Source organism: Astyanax mexicanus, chromosome 4 (assembly GCF_023375975.1).
Source record: "Astyanax mexicanus isolate ESR-SI-001 chromosome 4, AstMex3_surface, whole genome shotgun sequence".
NCBI lineage: Eukaryota > Metazoa > Chordata > Actinopteri > Characiformes > Acestrorhamphidae > Astyanax > Astyanax mexicanus.
Window position 1 is genome coordinate 17,322,839 of NC_064411.1, and position 17,678 is coordinate 17,340,516.

General features: G+C 37.4%; 2 protein-coding genes and 1 pseudogene across 2 annotated transcripts in view; 1 reads left to right on the plus strand and 2 right to left on the minus strand.

Annotated features, from left to right (window-relative positions):
- LOC125801678 (zinc finger protein 160-like) overlaps window positions 1-17,678 on the minus strand; it is a 289,977-nt gene that overhangs the window by 182,446 nt on the left and 89,853 nt on the right. The gene's annotated exons all lie outside the window — the stretch shown is intronic.
- LOC125801319 (zinc finger protein 585A-like) overlaps window positions 1-17,678 on the minus strand; it is an 86,046-nt gene that overhangs the window by 19,607 nt on the left and 48,761 nt on the right. The gene's annotated exons all lie outside the window — the stretch shown is intronic.
- On the plus strand, window positions 6,891-17,033 carry LOC125801437 (zinc finger protein 585A-like; annotated as a pseudogene).

The following is a 17,678-nucleotide window of genomic DNA, read 5'->3' on the forward strand; positions in this document are numbered from 1 at the left end:
CACACTGAAATAGAGTAGTTAACATTAGCTAACCTAGCTAGCTATAAAGATTCCACACTGAAATAAAGTAGTTCAAATTACCTAAAGTAGCTAGCTGAAACATTCCACACTGAAATAATGTAGTTAACATTAGCTAGCCTAGCTAGCTAAAACATTCCACACTGAAATAGAGTAGTTAACATTAGCTAACCTAGCTAGCTAAAACATTCCACACTGAAATAAAGTAGTTAACATTAGCTTACCTAGCTAGCTGAAACATTCAACACTGATATATAGTTAATATTAGCTAAACTAGCTAGCTAGATCGTTCCACTTTCAAATAAATTAAACATTAGCCAACCAAGCTAACTAAATCATTCCACACTGAAATAAAATAGTTAACATTAGCTAACCTAGCTAGCTAAACAATTCCACACTGAAATAAAGTATTTAACATTAGTTAACCTAGCTATCTAAATCTTTACAGTTTGAAATGAAGTAAACATTAGCTAACCTAGCTAGCTAAATTTTCCACTTTTAAATAAATTAGACATTTAGCTAACCTAGCTAGCTAAAACATTCCACACTGAAATAAAATATTTTCTAAGAACATCTCAGTAAGACAGGTTATTGTTAGTTGTTAAGGTTGTCTGTCAGTTTAAAGTATAGTTTGCTAGCAACCATTTTCTGATTAGTATCTGCAGGTCCCCATTAACAATTAATTAAATTAATAAGTAATACCAACAAATTGCACTTCTTACTAGTTGTTTCTAAGTTGATTTCTGCTCGCATTGCAGTCCTTATTAATTACTTTAATACTTAATTGTTTTAAGACATATTAAAAACAAGTTCATACATTTTTACCCCCAGTTACAATGACTAGTATGAAGTCCTTTTTCATGAAGCAATGTTTACCCAGCTATTAAAACACTCACTGATGTTATTCGCTCCTGCACAGTCACAAAGCCTTTTGCAGATCTGATCTGAGAAGCTTTGTCTCAACGCTTGATGGACAGACTATGTTTGCTGCCTTTTCCACATTTTTTTTATCTTTCAGGCATGTTGCATGTCCTGTAAATGTCAGTGTTGGCATTTATGTATGCTTTCTCATTTTTAATCTATATGATTTTTAAACATATAGGTCTGATCCAGGGTCACTTTTCCCTCTGTCAGGTATAAAGTAAACACTGACGACTCATCCCTCAGTGCACAGAGGGGATTAGTTGTGGGATCAGCTGACACCGTCTCTTCGAAAGTGAAGGATACTGCAGTTGTTTGGGTCACTTTCGCAACACATTTTAGGTGAACGCAACATCCTCTCTGGTAGGGTGAGGCTCTTCCAAAGTTTTGTTCCATCTAAAAAAAACATAAATGCATAGCCACAATCATAATCTCTTCATTATAATTCAGGTATAAAACAGATCTATAAACTCATTTTGACTAGTCTTGTTAGCAGGATCATTAATGTTGTTTTTAATAGTAATATTTTCCATTGATTTACATGAAATCTCACTTACATAATTCTCATTTTTACTACTGAAAATTCACTTAAATTAGCATTTGTATTATTTAGAAATCCCTTACAGATGTGTGGAGTTTTACTAGTAAAAAGTGATTATAGACAAGGAAAGTTAAATGTAAATCAGATAATTCCATGTTGATATGAATAAACATTTGTACAGTCATAATTCATAATTAATATGGGTGTAGGTGGATTGGATTTATTTGCACTAATACAAATGTTTAACAAATATTAATATTAAATAATATTAAATAACTGTAACTGGAGTTTCTTCATAACACTCTTTATACTGAAAAAGGCAGCAGGGCACAAAATTTACTGATCTAGAGAGCACATCCAAAATTATTAGTGGGCACTTAATCACTTTTTTCCCCACAAGAAAGGCAACAAACAATTCCAAATTGTCCCGACAAATAATTGTCCAGCGATTTACAATATTTATTCTATAGTCAAACTTTCGTTCAAAGAGTAGTGTAGTGTAATTCACAGTGCAATAAATGTAAAACATGGTGCAAGATAACTACAAGATACATTAAAACATTAAAAGCATTACATTTAAATGCAAATATGAGAACATTAAAATGATTTGCTTTCAATGTGTATTATATGTATTTTATAATAATAATTAGAAAATATGGGACTGTGTTTAATGAAATGATGTAATACTAAAAAAATCAAACAATTTAAATAACGAATACTAAACTCTGAAAATAAAATTGATAGACCATTCATTTAATGCTATCCAAAATATCTATATATTTAAACGAAACACTGATTTATTTTTAGTGGCATTCTTTGGTGAACTGGGCATGAAGGAGCTTGCTCAGAGATCTTTCTCTTGTTCACAGTGGATGGCTCTGACCCTGCTGCACTTTTGTTGCTTGGTTCTAATGAGGCCTCTTCATCTGCAAGATGCAGTAATGAGACCGGTTACATTTTGAATTTTTTGTAATTTTTAGTAAATGTTGTTTAATTTGAATGTTTTAAACATTCCAATTTAATGTGACACATTGTATTCACTGAACTTTTAATATAATATAAAATATGAATATAAAACAATACCACATTCCTTGTGTGTGCATGTTTCATTTTGATTCTTGCATGTTTTCTGCACTTATGCAGTTATTCTTAAATCTTGGATCAAGGAACAAGTTAATGTTTAGAAGGAGTTGAATTGTGGTATGTGCAATATATTTATACAATTTCTGAAAAAAAAATTGCGTTAACACAAACATTTTTTGTGTAACACATTGTAGCAAGCAAGCAAACAATACTGAAAACAATAAAATCACTTATAAATAATTGGACAGGCTGACTTGTACTTACTGACTGCACGATGCAACCTGAGGCCATATATTTTATCAAGCTTTCAGATGGTTTTTACTTGACTATTGAGCTCTAGAAATGTCACACATCTTCTTGTGATACTTTTCAATTGATAATGGAGGTTTGTGTAGTTGCATTGTGTTAATGTGTTTGGGTGATATTCTACAACGTACCTTATATTTTCCTTGGGGTTTCATGTGTTGGGGATGAATGCAGCCATCTTGAATCACTTCTGATGGGTTTAAAACTGCTCTATTATCCTAACTTTCATTTCACTCTTTAGCCAAATGTTTTTGGACACTGTTCTATTAGCCGAAATTATTGGCATTCTACTATATAGCCAAATGTTTTTTGATGCCAACATTTAGCCAAATGTTTTTGGACGTAGCTTTATAATCTTATAAATATGCATTCCATTTTTTAGTCAAATGTTTCCACACCACTTAGACCAATTTCCAAACGTAAAAACTATTACTATCGAGGGTAGTTTGAATTTTCTAACAGTGTTAACTTGCATGGTACATTTTGAATATGTATGGTGACCAGCACAAAGTGAAGCATTGATTATTTAATACCAGGACCCAAGGAGACGAGCACGGATTAGTAAACACAGGTTTATTTACAGAACTAGGCAAACAGAGGTAGTCAGGGACAGGCAATATACTAGATATATGTTCTGCATATACTAGAAAAGAGATTAAATGCATTCAAAACCTTCTAAGCATAAGCTCTGAATGTTTGTTACTAAACGATTGCAAGCTAAGAATCCTAACAACTACGACATCTAAATTTTAAAGACTAAGTTATGCTAACCTAACATCTGGTGCAAACACTGGCAGTGCCCTCACTCGAACGACCTTCCCTTCTTCAGTACAGAGCCCATAACGTAACTACCCTAAAAACTGAGCTCTGTCTCACGAAGAATGTCGTGGAATATCAAACATACGAGAAAACATAACATGGAATTCAATACACAACATCCCTGGATAAGGATCATTTTGCTGAACCTGTAAAATCCATTGTTAAATTCAGTTCATGTTTGTTTCTGGTGGAACGTGTCCCAAGTGAGCGAGTTAAACATTTTAGTGGGATAAGGTGTTCTGTCTGAAAGATTTACGATTTGCACTTTTAATTGCCTTGGAACAGATTTGAGATTTGAGTTTTCTCCCCTGTGTGAATGCGCTGGTGTTTTTTGAGATGACTCTGTTCAGTAAAACTCTTCCCACAGTCTGAGCAGTAATACGGTTTCTCTCCTGTGTGAATGCGCTGATGATTTTTGTGATCACTCTGTGCAGTAAAACTCTTCCCACAGTCTGAGCAGTAATACGGTTTCTCTCCTGTGTGAATGTGCTGATGCAGTTTGAGAGTCCCCAGTCGATTAAAACTCTTCCCACAGTCTGAGAAGTAATACGTTTTCTCTCCTGTGTGAATGTGCTGGTGTTTTTTGAGATTACTCTGTTTAGTAAAACTCTTGACAGAGTGCTGATGTTTCTCCATGTCGAGACTTGGCTTAATTTGACTGTTAAATGTAGCAAACAATGTCTGCGTGTTCTGGAGATTCTGCAGGATGGCTTCAGCTTCGCCTCTTTCAGCAGTTTAACTTTGCTCTTAGTTAAATATTAATTTCAGGAGAATGTTTTTCATTTCTGGACACAAAGAAGATTATTAAAATAAAAGCAGGGCAATAAACTGAAGAGAACTGCCTTAATTAAGTTACGTTATACATAAAAAACTACTGGGACCTCTTCATATTACCATAAATACTTTTGTACTTTTATCACATTCTAAGTGAGTGATGTTAGCCTTTAATCTGAAGCGTTGAGGCGTGTGCAGAAAAAATGACACGCATTGGTCCGAATCACTGTGCCAATTCGTTTTACATTGATCACGTGACCAATGATATCCAAATATTTTTCCTTTAAATTAATTTATAAAAGATTCCTGATTTTTTTACAACTCAGTTCATTATTTTCCACCACATACGCTTCAGACTATCAGTGATATGCACTCTTGAGTTCAATTATGAAATAAAATGAAATGTAAATTTAATTGTGTTTTTTACCAAGAAAAACTGCAGCTCCACATCAATGGCTTAACTGATTCTAAATCAATATAGCGAACACGGTGGCGAATCACAGCATCAGGTTAAAGCCCAACTTTATCTGCAGAGCCAGAGAGCAGCAGAAGCTCTACAGCACAGTTTCATCATCTCTATATTTTTTTTGTATATGCTTGAGAGAGAGTGAACTCTCGACCCGACTCTTTCCTTTTTTTAGGTTCTAGAAATTAGATAATATTACTTTTTTGTTTGAGTTGGTCGGTGATGAGGCAGAGAGCACAGGACAAGATTGGCTAACGTTCTCTCTCACAAGCAAACCCAGGTTCTTGTTAATTATTTTATTAAAATAAATGTTATATTACACAATATACAGTATCAGTAGAGACTTATTTCATGCATCTACATACATACAGCTCCAGAAATTACATTTTAATTAGCTCAATCATAGAAAATGTGTTTGAATCTTTAAAATAAAGTATGAAAAGAAACGCATATGGATGGATGTCGGACAATGCAGCATCTACTCATGTCTGAAATGTCCACATTCTCATTTAGGAATAAGTGCAGACAAGTTTGTATCCACATTAAAAGAACAAAATATGTCCTGGCTTGGTGAAGGTATTTGCTGTCGTGTTTAGCTGTGTCGTATTTAGCTAAAAACGTTGGTTACATTAGCCAGCTGGGTTAAAAAAAGCACTGGGAATGTTGGCTAGCTAGATAACATTAGATACTTGGTTAAAATAGCACTGGGAACATTGGCTAGCTAGATAAAATTAGATACTTGGTTAAAAAAGCACTGGGCACATTGGCTAGCTAGATAAAATTAGATACTTGGTTAAAAAAGCACTGGGCACATTGGCTAGCTAGATAAAATTAGATACTTGGTTAAAATAGCACTGGGCACATTGGCTAGCTAGATAAAATTAGATACTTGGTTAAAAAAGCACTGGGCACATTGGCTAGCTAGATAAAATTAGATACTTGGTTAAAAAAGCACTGGGCACATTGGCTAGCTAGATAAAATTAGATACTTGGTTAAAAAAGCACTGAGAACATTGGCTAGCTAAATAACATTAGATACTTGGTTTAAATAGCACTGGGAACATTGGCTAGCTAGATAAAATTAGATACTTGGGTTAAAAAAGCACTGAGAACATTGGCTAGCTAGACAATGTCAGATACTTGGGTTAAAAATAGCACTGGGAACATTGGCTAGCTAGATAACATTAGATACTTGGTTAAAAAAAGCACTGGGCACATTGGCTAGCTAGATAACATTAGATACTTGGTTAAAAAAAGCACTGGGAACATTGGCTAGCTAGATAAAATTAGATACTTGGTTAAAAAAGCACTGGGCACATTGGCTAGTTAGATAATATTTGATACTTGATTAAAAAAGCACTAGGAACATTGTCTAACAAAATAACATTAGATACTTGGTTTAAAAAGCGCTGGTCACATTGGCTAGCTAGATAACATTAGATACTTGTGTAGGACCCTTAAAAATATCCTGTATATTTGTATTATTTTTTTTTGTTTTTCATTGTAAGTGTAAACGAACTCCATTTCCCATGTGCCTTTTCTGTTTCGCGGGTTTTTCCTGCCGGTTTCCTGTTCAGCTCAGCCAATCATACGAGTGAAAAGCTCCACAGACATTTTTCTATCCAATCCGCGCCGAGTGAGGGCGGGACTAAGAGGGAGAGTGTGAGTGTCTGTGGGTGTGTGTTGGAGGAGAAGGAGAGAGAAAGTGAGGAGAGAAGTTGTGTTTAGACTCTCCGGAGCGCTTTTATTTACTTGTTATCCGCTCTATAACACAGTTACAGTGCTATTGTACTGTATAGTGCTCTAAACCGCAGCGTTCAGTTCAGTTTTACTGCGGAACCTCTGAAGAGGCAGTTCAGCCGGACTGTGGAGTAAAGGCGCTTCTCCGCGGACTGAGAGCTGCTGCTGCTGAGTTTCCTCGCGCCTGTCTGCAGCAGCTCGGCCGGACCTCGCGTGTGAGTTGAACACGTAGGGTGTTCTGATCTTCCCGGCGCTCGTGCACTGCGTCGTCTCCCGCTGTGAGTGCTGGGGACTGCTGCGTTCTGACCGGGAGCACCGGGAACCGGGAGTCTGTTGCCATGGCTACTGAGGACGCCATCTCCGCGAGCTCTGTGTGAACCGTGAGTAACGAGTCAACTGACTCGGTTGACTCATTCGATTCACTTTCGCTTTCGCTGACTGAGTGGAGTTATAAGTGCACCAACGTACCGGCCCAACAAAAAGCGCTTGAACTGTTTATCTGGGTGTTTTACCTCTTATTGGAGGTGTGTTTTCTCAGTTGAGTGTTTCATACTAATTGTTTAAACCAAGAATTGTTTTATTTGGGTATTTTGTTTTACTTTAGTTTTATTAACCAGAGTTTCACCAAATATATAAATAAAAAGGTAAATAAAATGAGATTAACTACTTAAATAAATGTATTAAACATTGAAAGGGGTCAAATTGACCCCAAACATAATAGGAGGTTTAAGTGACTCAATCAACCAGGGAAGTTTGTTTTATTTCCACACAGAAACTGATATAATCTGGCCCAAATAGTGTCAACATCAGTAACTTCTTTCTTTAATGTGTACAAAAATTCTGTCTAAATTGGCTACTATTTTGTAGTAAAATGAGAATGCTTGCTGCACTCATTTGAACAAGTTTTTACCATCCTATTAACAAATAAACTCAAACAAATGCTTTGTATTTTATAATTATTAGTTTAAAAAAATTATTTGCATATGAATTTTCAAACGCTTTTACAAGTGTGAAGTACCCTTCTATACAGAAATCAGGATGGTCCATTGTGATGTCAGAGAGTGATTTTAAAGGGAGGAGCTGTGAACGACCTCAACTGGTGCACATTTCTATCTCTTCTATCTCTGAGTGTCACTCTAACTGTAGCCATCTTACCTAAATTGAAATGTAAGTGCAAACAAGTTGGGGCATCACTTGAAGTTTGCCATCAACAGTGAGGACCAAGTCCATCTGGTACAACTTTAGCATTTATTACATAAACAGTGTTAAAAAGGTTGTATCAATTTGGTGTAAATTTCTGAACAGTGTTAACTTGCATGGTAAATTTTGTCTGTAAAAAAATGTTTGAATATCCATGGTAACGATCACAAAGTGAAGCATTGATTATTTAATGGAGCAAGTGCTTCTCTTTGGGGTGGTCAAAATGGTACTATTGATCAATTAAGTGAAAGCTCATCTTATTCAGTTCATTTTCAGTCATTAAAGATTATTATTCAATTTTAAATTAAATACAAACTACATGGAACGAAAGGAATGAAAAACTCTGTGGGAAAATCTGGACACTGTATTATATACAGTAACAGTAACACTACAGCATTAATAATCAGCATCTTACATGCAGATAACAGATGGTAATCCTTAAACAGCTCATGAGCGCTCATTTTCCCTTGCTCCGCTCCTAAACTGCAGCTTAAGCGGTTAGAGTTAAATTTACCTCAGCTTCCGGTTATGGTGGCGTGAGGAAACAACGCGAAAAGCGTAGCTCCCACAGCAGAATCCTTTTTTTTCAGTCTAAACTACTTTAGAGACGAGTAAGTGCTATTTTAGTCTCTCCAAAGCCTTTCTGAAGAACTTCAGCCTACTTTGGAAGAATACTTTAAGATGCCTCCAAAGAAAATTCCGGAGAACAAGAAAGAAACCAGCGCGGACGAAGCTATGCTAGCCCCAGCAACTTCTCCTGACACTCCACCCGCGTGGTTTCAGGCTGAAATGGAAAGGGGCTTCAGGAGACTTAAAGATCTGCTCGAGGGCCACCTGAACGAAATAAAAGGGTCGGTGGAGAAAGTTATCAACGACTGTCAGGAGATAAGACAGCAATTGAGTGAGTTTGAAAAGCGGCAGAGTGATTTTGAAACTGCTGTGGTGGATCTACGCCAAGATGGCGCGGATGCTAAAACTCGCACGGAGAGTGAATTGAACGCGCTCAAAGACAAAGTTGACGACTTAGAAAATCGCTCTAGACTAAATAATTTACGCCTGGTCGGCTTTCCAGAGGGAGTCGAGGGGAAAGATGTGGTTCTATTCGTGGAGGAATGGCTGCCCAAAATCCTCGGACTAGAGCAAGATCGGCCGTTTGAAGTGGAGCGAGCACACCGCACCTTGCAGCGGTGACCCGCTGAACATGAGCGACCGCGGGCTATTGTGATCCGACTGCTACGCTACACGGACACGGTAAAGATCCTCGCTGCTGCGCGGCTGAAGAAGGAACTCACCTACGGTAACTCGAGCATCATGATCTTCCGCGACATGTCCACTGTTCTCTACCGAAAGAAGAAATCCTTTATATCCCTCTGAAAGCAGCTCCGGAATCACGGCATCGCTTACAGCATGCAATACCCTGCCACCCTCAGGGTTGTTCTCCCGGAGGGCACCCGCTCCTTCAGCTCGAAAGAGACGGCCGAAGCCTATCTGAAATCTCATCATCCAGCGGTGCTCGCCTCCCCTGATGTGTGAACCTGGAGACCATGCAATAACGGGGACTGACTGCTTAGTAGGTGTTCTCTGTTTATTTGAAAAGGACTAGCGGATTTTGGTAGGCACGGAAAAATGACATTTTTACTTAGTTCTGAGGACTTACTCTCTCTAATCTAAACTTTCAAGTGGGCTGTTAGAGCTTGAAGTTGTATTTGTTGCTTATACAACGTTTCGCATGCATATTTGGGGGTTACACTTCATTTGGGGAAGTGTTTGGGGAGGGGGGCTATTAGTGCCTTATTTTTTACATTGGTTTTGTAAGATGTTATTTTATTTTGCATTATTACTTCAGAGCGCTGGGTCTGGCAAACAGCTTATTTGGATTCTAGGTAAATGGTAAATCTGGTTAAATATACATACTTGTCCTGGAATGTAAATGGTATTAATGAGACTCTTAAGAGGAAAAAGGTGGTACTGTTCCTAAAGAAGCGTAACATAGATATAGCTTTGCTTCAGGAGACTCATCTGAGTGACACTGAACATCTTAAACTGGCGCGTCAATGGCAGGGGCAAACATACTTTTCATCTTTTAACTCTCAGTCGAGAGGGGTGGTTATATTGATAAATAGATGGGTGCCATTTAAGTTACACATTGTTGAAAAGGACCGCTCAGGGAGATATGTTATAGTGCGGGGGCAAATTTATTCTGAAAACGTGGCAATAGTAAACATATATGGGCCTAACCAGGATGATCCTAATTTTTTTCATCATCTTTTTTAAACTGTCCTATCCATCGAATGAGTTATTGGAGGTGACTTTAACTTGGTTTTGGACCCAGTAGATAGGTCAGTCTCCAAATCAGTTACTGTAACCCAAGCAGCTAAGGCTCTAAAACTCCAAATGGCAGACATGCAACTAGTTGACATATGGAGATCTCTCCATGGATCGCAAACTGATTTCTCCTTTTATTCCCATGTTCATAAAAGCTTCTCAAGGATTGATTTTTTTCTAATACCTAAAGGACGTGAATATTTAGTAGATTCTTGTGAGTATTTACCAAGAACCCTCTCAGATCACTCCCCTTTACAAATGACTATTAGGACCTCAGACAAGGTTCAGGGTTTTAAACGATGGCGTTTTAATAACCATCTACTTAATGATTCAGATTTTATGAAATTTCTAAATACGAATATTGATGTGTTTTTAAGGCTAAATATTGGCTCAGCTTCACCTATGGTTATATGGGAGTCACTGAAAGCTTTTTAAAGGGGCCAAATTATCTCCTTTTCTTCTGGAAGGAAAAAAAAACTATGAAAAGCAAATGAAAACTAATAATATGAAAATGCTTGAACTTAAATACCAACAAACCAAGGAAGAATCGGTTTCTCGAGAATTAGATACCCTAAAATTAGAATATGACGTGTTGATCACCCGTGAAGCAGAAAATACTTTACTTAGGACTAAACAGCTTTATTATGAACATGGGGATAAGATTGGAAAACTGCTAGCATGGCAGATCCGGAAAGAGGAATCTGCTAGACTGATTACAACGATTCGTACTAGCAATAATAATATTATTAATGACCCTAAGCATATCAATCTGGAGTTTTATAAATCTTTATATACATCACAAGGGGTGGACGATGTTAAAATAGCAGAATTTCTGGATGGACTTGAAATTCCAACAATCTCTGAGGATAGTAAGGAGAGTCTGGAGGCTGATATTTCACAGGATGAGCTGAAACAAGCTATTGCTAAGTTATCTGTAGGTAAATCACCTGGTCTTGATGGTTTTTCGGTTGATTTTTTTAAAGCCTTCTTATCCAAATTAATTGACCCCTTAATGAATATGTTCGATTGTGCGATAAGGCAGCAAAAGCTACCAGATTCTCTAAATCAGGCACTGATAACTCTATTACCCAAACCTGGAAAGGACACTAACTTATGCGGATCCTATAGACCCATCTCACTACTGGCCACAGACTATAAGATATTTGCTAAAATTATTGCCCTAAGGCTTGAGCAGGTCGTACCACAGTTGGTTCATATAGACCAAACGGGTTTTATTTTAAATCGCTCTTCAACTGATAATGTCCGTAGACTTTTGAATATTATTTACTCTGCCAAACTAATTTCATTACCGGCTGTAGCCGTTTCGTTGGATGCCGAAAAGGCTTTCGACCGTGTTGAATGGCCCTACTTATTTTCTGTCCTTCAGAAGAGGAATTTTGGTCCTAAATTCCTAAATTTAATTAAGATGCTGTATCATAGCCCAATGGCAGCTGTACAAACGAATAGTGAAATATCTGAACAATTTTCTCTATCAAGAAGTACAAGACAAGGATGTTGTGCTTCACCCCTGTTGTTTGCCTTAGCCATTGAGCCGTTAGCTATAGCTATTAGGTCGCATTCCTCTATTGTAGGCTTCCCTGTTGAACACCTCCAGCACACTATCTCATTATATGCAGATGATATAATCTTATTTCTCACTAGTCTAAACTCCTCCCTTCCTGCCTTAATTAATTTACTTCCAGACTTTGGAACAGTATCTGGGTACAAAGTCAATATGAGCAAAAGTGTAATTGTGCCTCTTAATTCTGCTACCATACAAAGTCAATATAGTAATACTCCCTTCATGTGGAACTCAAGTAAATTTATGTACCTTGGCTTGCAAATATCCAATGACCTGACACAAGTTTTTAAACTAAATTATATCCCCTTGCTCAAAAAAGTTGAGAAAGACTTGGATAGATGGAAATTACTCCCTATCTCTTTGATTGGCCGGGTAAATTCTATCAAAATGAATGTGTTGCCAAAATTCTTATATTTGTTTCAAACGCTTCCTATAACTGTGCCAAAATCATTCTTTAAAGAGTTAAACGGATTAATCAGCAGATTTATATGGAATGGAAAAGTGCCTAGAATCAAATGAAAAACTCTGTCCAGGTCATACAATGGGGGAGGGTTACAGTTACCTGATTTTTATTTGTTCTATTGTGCAGCTCAAGCTAGAGCTATGTGGATTTGGCAAGCAAACCTGGACCAATCACCTACATGGCAGCAAATTGAAGAGTCATATAGTGAAAACATTGCCTTAGCAACTTTACCATTTATTCCCCTAAATTATATTCAAAAGGCAATTGACAATCCATTTATTAAATGCACATGTAAAGCTTGGGCAGACATTAGAAAGATGCTCAAATGTGTACAAAACTTGTATAGTTCCACACCGTTCTTTGCTAATCCCTCTTTACCACCTGTTCTGAGAGATGGGTTAACAAAACTTTGGTATGAAAGGGGTATTGAAACCTTTGGAGATTTGTGTGAGGAGGGTGTGCTTATGTCATTTGAACAACTACGGCAAAAATACCTTCTTCCTGCTAAACATTTTTTTAAGTATCTGCAGGTGAGACACTATATTGTTGCACAGCTAGGGGGCCGTTTGTTACCTCTACTGCCTCTTCCTTTAGATGAGGTGATCACAGGTAGGCAGGACTCTAGAGGTTTTATCTCCTATGTTTATGGAAGGCTATCCGAACTCCTAAAAGATCCTGTCTCTATGGTCAAACTTAGGTGGGAAAAGGATTTGGCATGCATAATCGATGATGATGTGTGGGGGAATATTTGTGAGAATGCACAATCCTTCTCCTTTAATAGCCGCCACAAGTTAATTCAGTGTAATATCATTCATTGAATATATTTTACTCCTGAAAGGCTCCACCACATGAATAATGACGGCTCAATATACTGCCCCAGATGTAAAGTGGGCGTTGGAACTCTATTACACATGCTGTGGTCTTGTCCAAATCTGGAGGAGTACTGGAGGGCAGTTCTAAATATTATCTTGGAGGTCACTAAAGTGGATTTACCTCTGTCACCCAGACTTGTTTTGCTAGGAGATGAATCTATACTTCAAGATCAGGAAGGAAGAAACCTTAGGTTTATTAAGATGGCACTCCTGGCTGCAAAAAAATGTATTACCATCAAATGGAAATCACCTGAACCTCCTAATTTCTCGATGTGGCTAAAAGAGCTGTCCTCCTATATCCCACCAGAAAGAATCCTTTTCAACATGAGGAAAAAATCTAAACTAGTTTCATGAATATTGGGGAGATTTTATAACTTATCTAAAATCCAGGACAGTATCTGTAACTGATAACTAAAATGAAGTTTCTATTATGCAGTTTAATTGTGTATCTGTAATTTAATTAATAAGCTGGCTCTGCTCTGTGTTTTTCTTTGCATCTTATTTATTAACTTTTTTTTTTTTGTGGACTAATGCCATTGTGTGGGTTGGTGTTGGTGTGGTGTGGGGTTGTGGAAGTGGGTGTCGGGTGGGTGGAGGTGGTTGTCTGGTGGGTATGTAACGTTGTTATGATTGTTGAAAAGGAAAACAATAAATATATTGTTATAGAGTTAAATTTACCTGAAATAATACGAATATATGTCCTCTCCTAATATAAAACTTTAATTTCAAAGCGAACATTTTTATTTTTTAAGAGTGGCCCTAAAATGCTGTAGTAACATTCGGATGTACATTGGGGATGTAATCGGGTACATGTGTTTACAAGGCTGTTATTCTTCTTTGTATCTGATTATTTAAAGGATTATCCACCTCGTTCGATCAGATCAAAATTGTATTCGGAATGGCTTCAATCGGACTGTTCTATTCTGATTGAGGTGTTTACATGGACCTTCTCTATTCCTATTGAGCCAGTAATCTGATTGTTAGTGGATTATTAGGCTGCATGTAAACGTACCCAATAGTTTTGACCTTTGAGTAAAATTTTCTAAGTGCTATTTGTTGGAGTAGTCTGAAGTGACTCAAGCAACAGTCTCATATTTCTACACAGAACTGGATATAAAGTGGCAAATGTATGCTCCAACATAAGTAAGTTCTTCATTTAATATGTACAAAACATTTTGTCAAAATTGGCTAATATTTTGTAGTAGAATGAGAATGCTTGCTGGACTCATTTTGGAAAAGTTTAAAAAGTTTTTACCAACCCATTAACAAAAACTCATACAAATCCTTTTTTTTTTTCTTTCAATTAATTAGTTTTAAACTGACATTTGCATATGAGTTTTCAAATGTTTTACAAGTGTGAAGTACCCTTCTATACAGAAATTAGGATGGTCCATTATGATGTTCAGGACAGGAGTGCATATCACTGTTAGTCTGAAGCTAATGTGGGGGGAAATAATGTTATCAGGGGTTGTAAAAAAATCAGGAATCTTTTATAAATTGGTGTGAAGGAAAAAGCTTCGGACATCATTGGTCACATGATCAATCTAGAATGAATCAACTATCAGCAGAGTGATTTGAACCAATGTGTGTCGGGGGTTTTTTGGCACACGCCTCAAAGCTTCAGATTAGAGGGTAAGATCACTCTCTTTCTATAAGTTCTCAGCTTCCAGTGAGACCAAAACAGAATCAAGATTGTCTGTCTAAACAGTGGGCAGTCCTTATAAAGGCACTAAACAGGTGTCAGACTGATTATTGTGATTGACAAAAGGTGGCCTCCTTCTAGTGGCTGGAGGACCACCAGCGCCCCCTTACACTATGGACTTCGACTGGGATAAAAGTACAGAAGCTTTTATGGTAAATGAAGATGTCTCAATAGTTTTATCAGTATAGTGTAACTGATTTGGGCAGTTCTCTTCAGTTAATTGACCTGCTTGTATTTTAATATTCAATTGCATTTTTCTTTGTTTTTCCCCAGAAATGAAAACATTTTTCTTTGTTTTTTCCAGAAATGAAAATATTCTCCTGAAATTCATCATCAACAACCAGGATAATGTTTAACTGCTGAAAGAGGTGAAGCACAAGCCATCCAGAAGAATCTCCAGAACACTCAGAAACAGTTTGCTACATTTAACAGACAAATGAAGCCAAGTCCCAACATGGAGAAACATCAGCACTCTGTCAAGAGTTTTACTAAACAGAGTGATCTAAAAAAAAATCAACGCATTCACACAGGAGAGAAACTGTATCACTGCTCAGACTGTGGGAAGAGTTTTAATCAACAGAGTCATCTCAAAATACACCAGCGCATTCACACAGGAGAGAAACCGTATCACTGCTCAGACTGTGGGAAGAGTTTTAATCAACAGAGTCATCTCAAACTGCACCAGCGCATTCACACAGGAGAGAAACCGTATTACTGCTCAGACTGTGGAAATAGTTTTACTAGACAGAGTACTCTCAAAATACACCAGCGCATTCACACAGGAGAGAAACCGTATTACTGCTCAGACTGTGGGAGGAGTTTTACTAAACAGAATACTCTCAAAAAACACCAGCGCATTCACACAGGAGAGAAACCGTATCACTGCTCAGACTGTGGGAGGAGTTTTTCTGAACAGGGTAATCTCAAAAAACACCAGCGCATTCACACAGGAGAGAAACCGTATTACTGCTCAGAGTGTGGAAAGAGTTTTAATCAACAGGGTAATCTCAAAAATCACCAGCGCATTCACACAGGAGAGAAACCGTATTACTGCTCAGACTGTGGGAAGAGTTTTACTCAACAGAGTGATCTCAAAAAACACCAGCGCATTCACACAGGATAGAAAACTATCCCAAATCTGTTTCAATTAAAAGTGCGAATCGTAATCCTTTCAGACGGAACACCTTATCCTACACAAATGTTTAACTTTATCACTTGGGACACGTTCTACCAGAAAACTGAATTTAACAATGGATTTTACAGGTTCTGCAAAATGAATCTTATCCAGGGATGATGTTTATTGAATTCCATGTTATGTTTTCTCGTATGTTAGATGTTCCAGGACATTCTTTGTGAGACTGTTCTGAAGAAGGGAAAAAACTTACTCTGTAAAATTTAGATGTCATAGTTGTTAGGAGTAGAGGAGGATTATTAGCTTGCAACTAAATGTTTAGGACCATAGACTGTATATAGCTGGACAGAGCATCGTGTCTTAAAAGTGAAGCCACCACAGGTCGGGCGCCCCTGCTGTTCGGCTGCAGAAAGCTGTGTAACCCCACCCATCCCCATAGGTTTCGATGGTAAAACAGACAACTCTCAATCACGTTTTTTTCTAATATACTGTAATTCTACCTCCATTATTTAAATGCAGCAGCTAGTGTAACCTCTGCTTATATTGTCAATTTTTTATATCCCCACAGAATTCGTTTTTTAAAACGTTATTCAGCTCTATTCAAAAAGGTGTGGTTATTGTAAAAGGGCTGCTTATGGGCGGGACCATGGTCTCTCTGGTCTCTACTGCACAGAATCAGGTGGCAGGATCGCCAACATGGCGGAAGATTTTGGCTTCATTTTCATTGAATGAATGGGAACGGCGACACGACGTCCATCTTTTTTTACAGTCTCTGTTTAGGACCAAATCTTCAGAGCTTATGATTTGAATGCTTTTAATTTATTTTCTAGTATATGCAGATTTGATTATTTCTATTAATTTCTAGTATCTCTGTTTTCACTCTGTGGAAGCCGTACTCAGTTCCCCGAGCTTAGCATAGCTTAGCTTAATACTATTAACCGCTAGGCCCATTTGTATGAAAGAAGAAGTGAAAACACCAGCTCCAGGAACTCCAGAGAGTGCTCCCAAAAGTGAGACCCAGAGCCACAGAGAGAGACGACACTGTTCCGGGTACTGCCGTGTGGACCGGAGAAGCATCCAGACTCTGCAGAGAGGCCAACTAAATCCTTTCCAGAGGTTAAAAAAACGCTCCAGCCGTAGTTCCCATACTGAAATCAACCCCCTCCAGGCTTGTGTGTGCAAGGTTGTGGGCTCTATGGGTGTTACCATAGAGGGATATTTGGTTGTGTTGTATTACTCAAGTTTTATACTCTCTTATCTTTTCCTTATTGAGTATTATATGTTGCTGAAGGGATTTTTAATCTTCAAATTTATTAAGAATATCCAAATCATTTAGTTTCTTGATTGTTTTTATCCTCTACAAACTATTATCTTTATATTGTTTCACCTCTATATTTACTCATCTGTGTGTTTTATTAAACTACTTTTATATTGCAGATCTGCAATCTCATTGTGTTTTCTCAATATAAGTTTGACATGAAACCTATAGGCCTGAGATTGTCTTCTGTTATTACTTGTTAAATACTCAAAGGCGCCCAACAGAGAAATCCAGTGTAAAATGGATTTTTGTTGAAGTGTAACAATAGTCAATTTAAGATTGAAATTCGGAAAAAAGATGTTTTTTTGTTATTGGTTCAGGCTTAAAAGGGTTAAATATACAATTACTTCCAAAGGTAGAGTAACATGGGTTTAACTTGTATTCATATGTTTATAAAATTCTTTATTGTGAGTGCT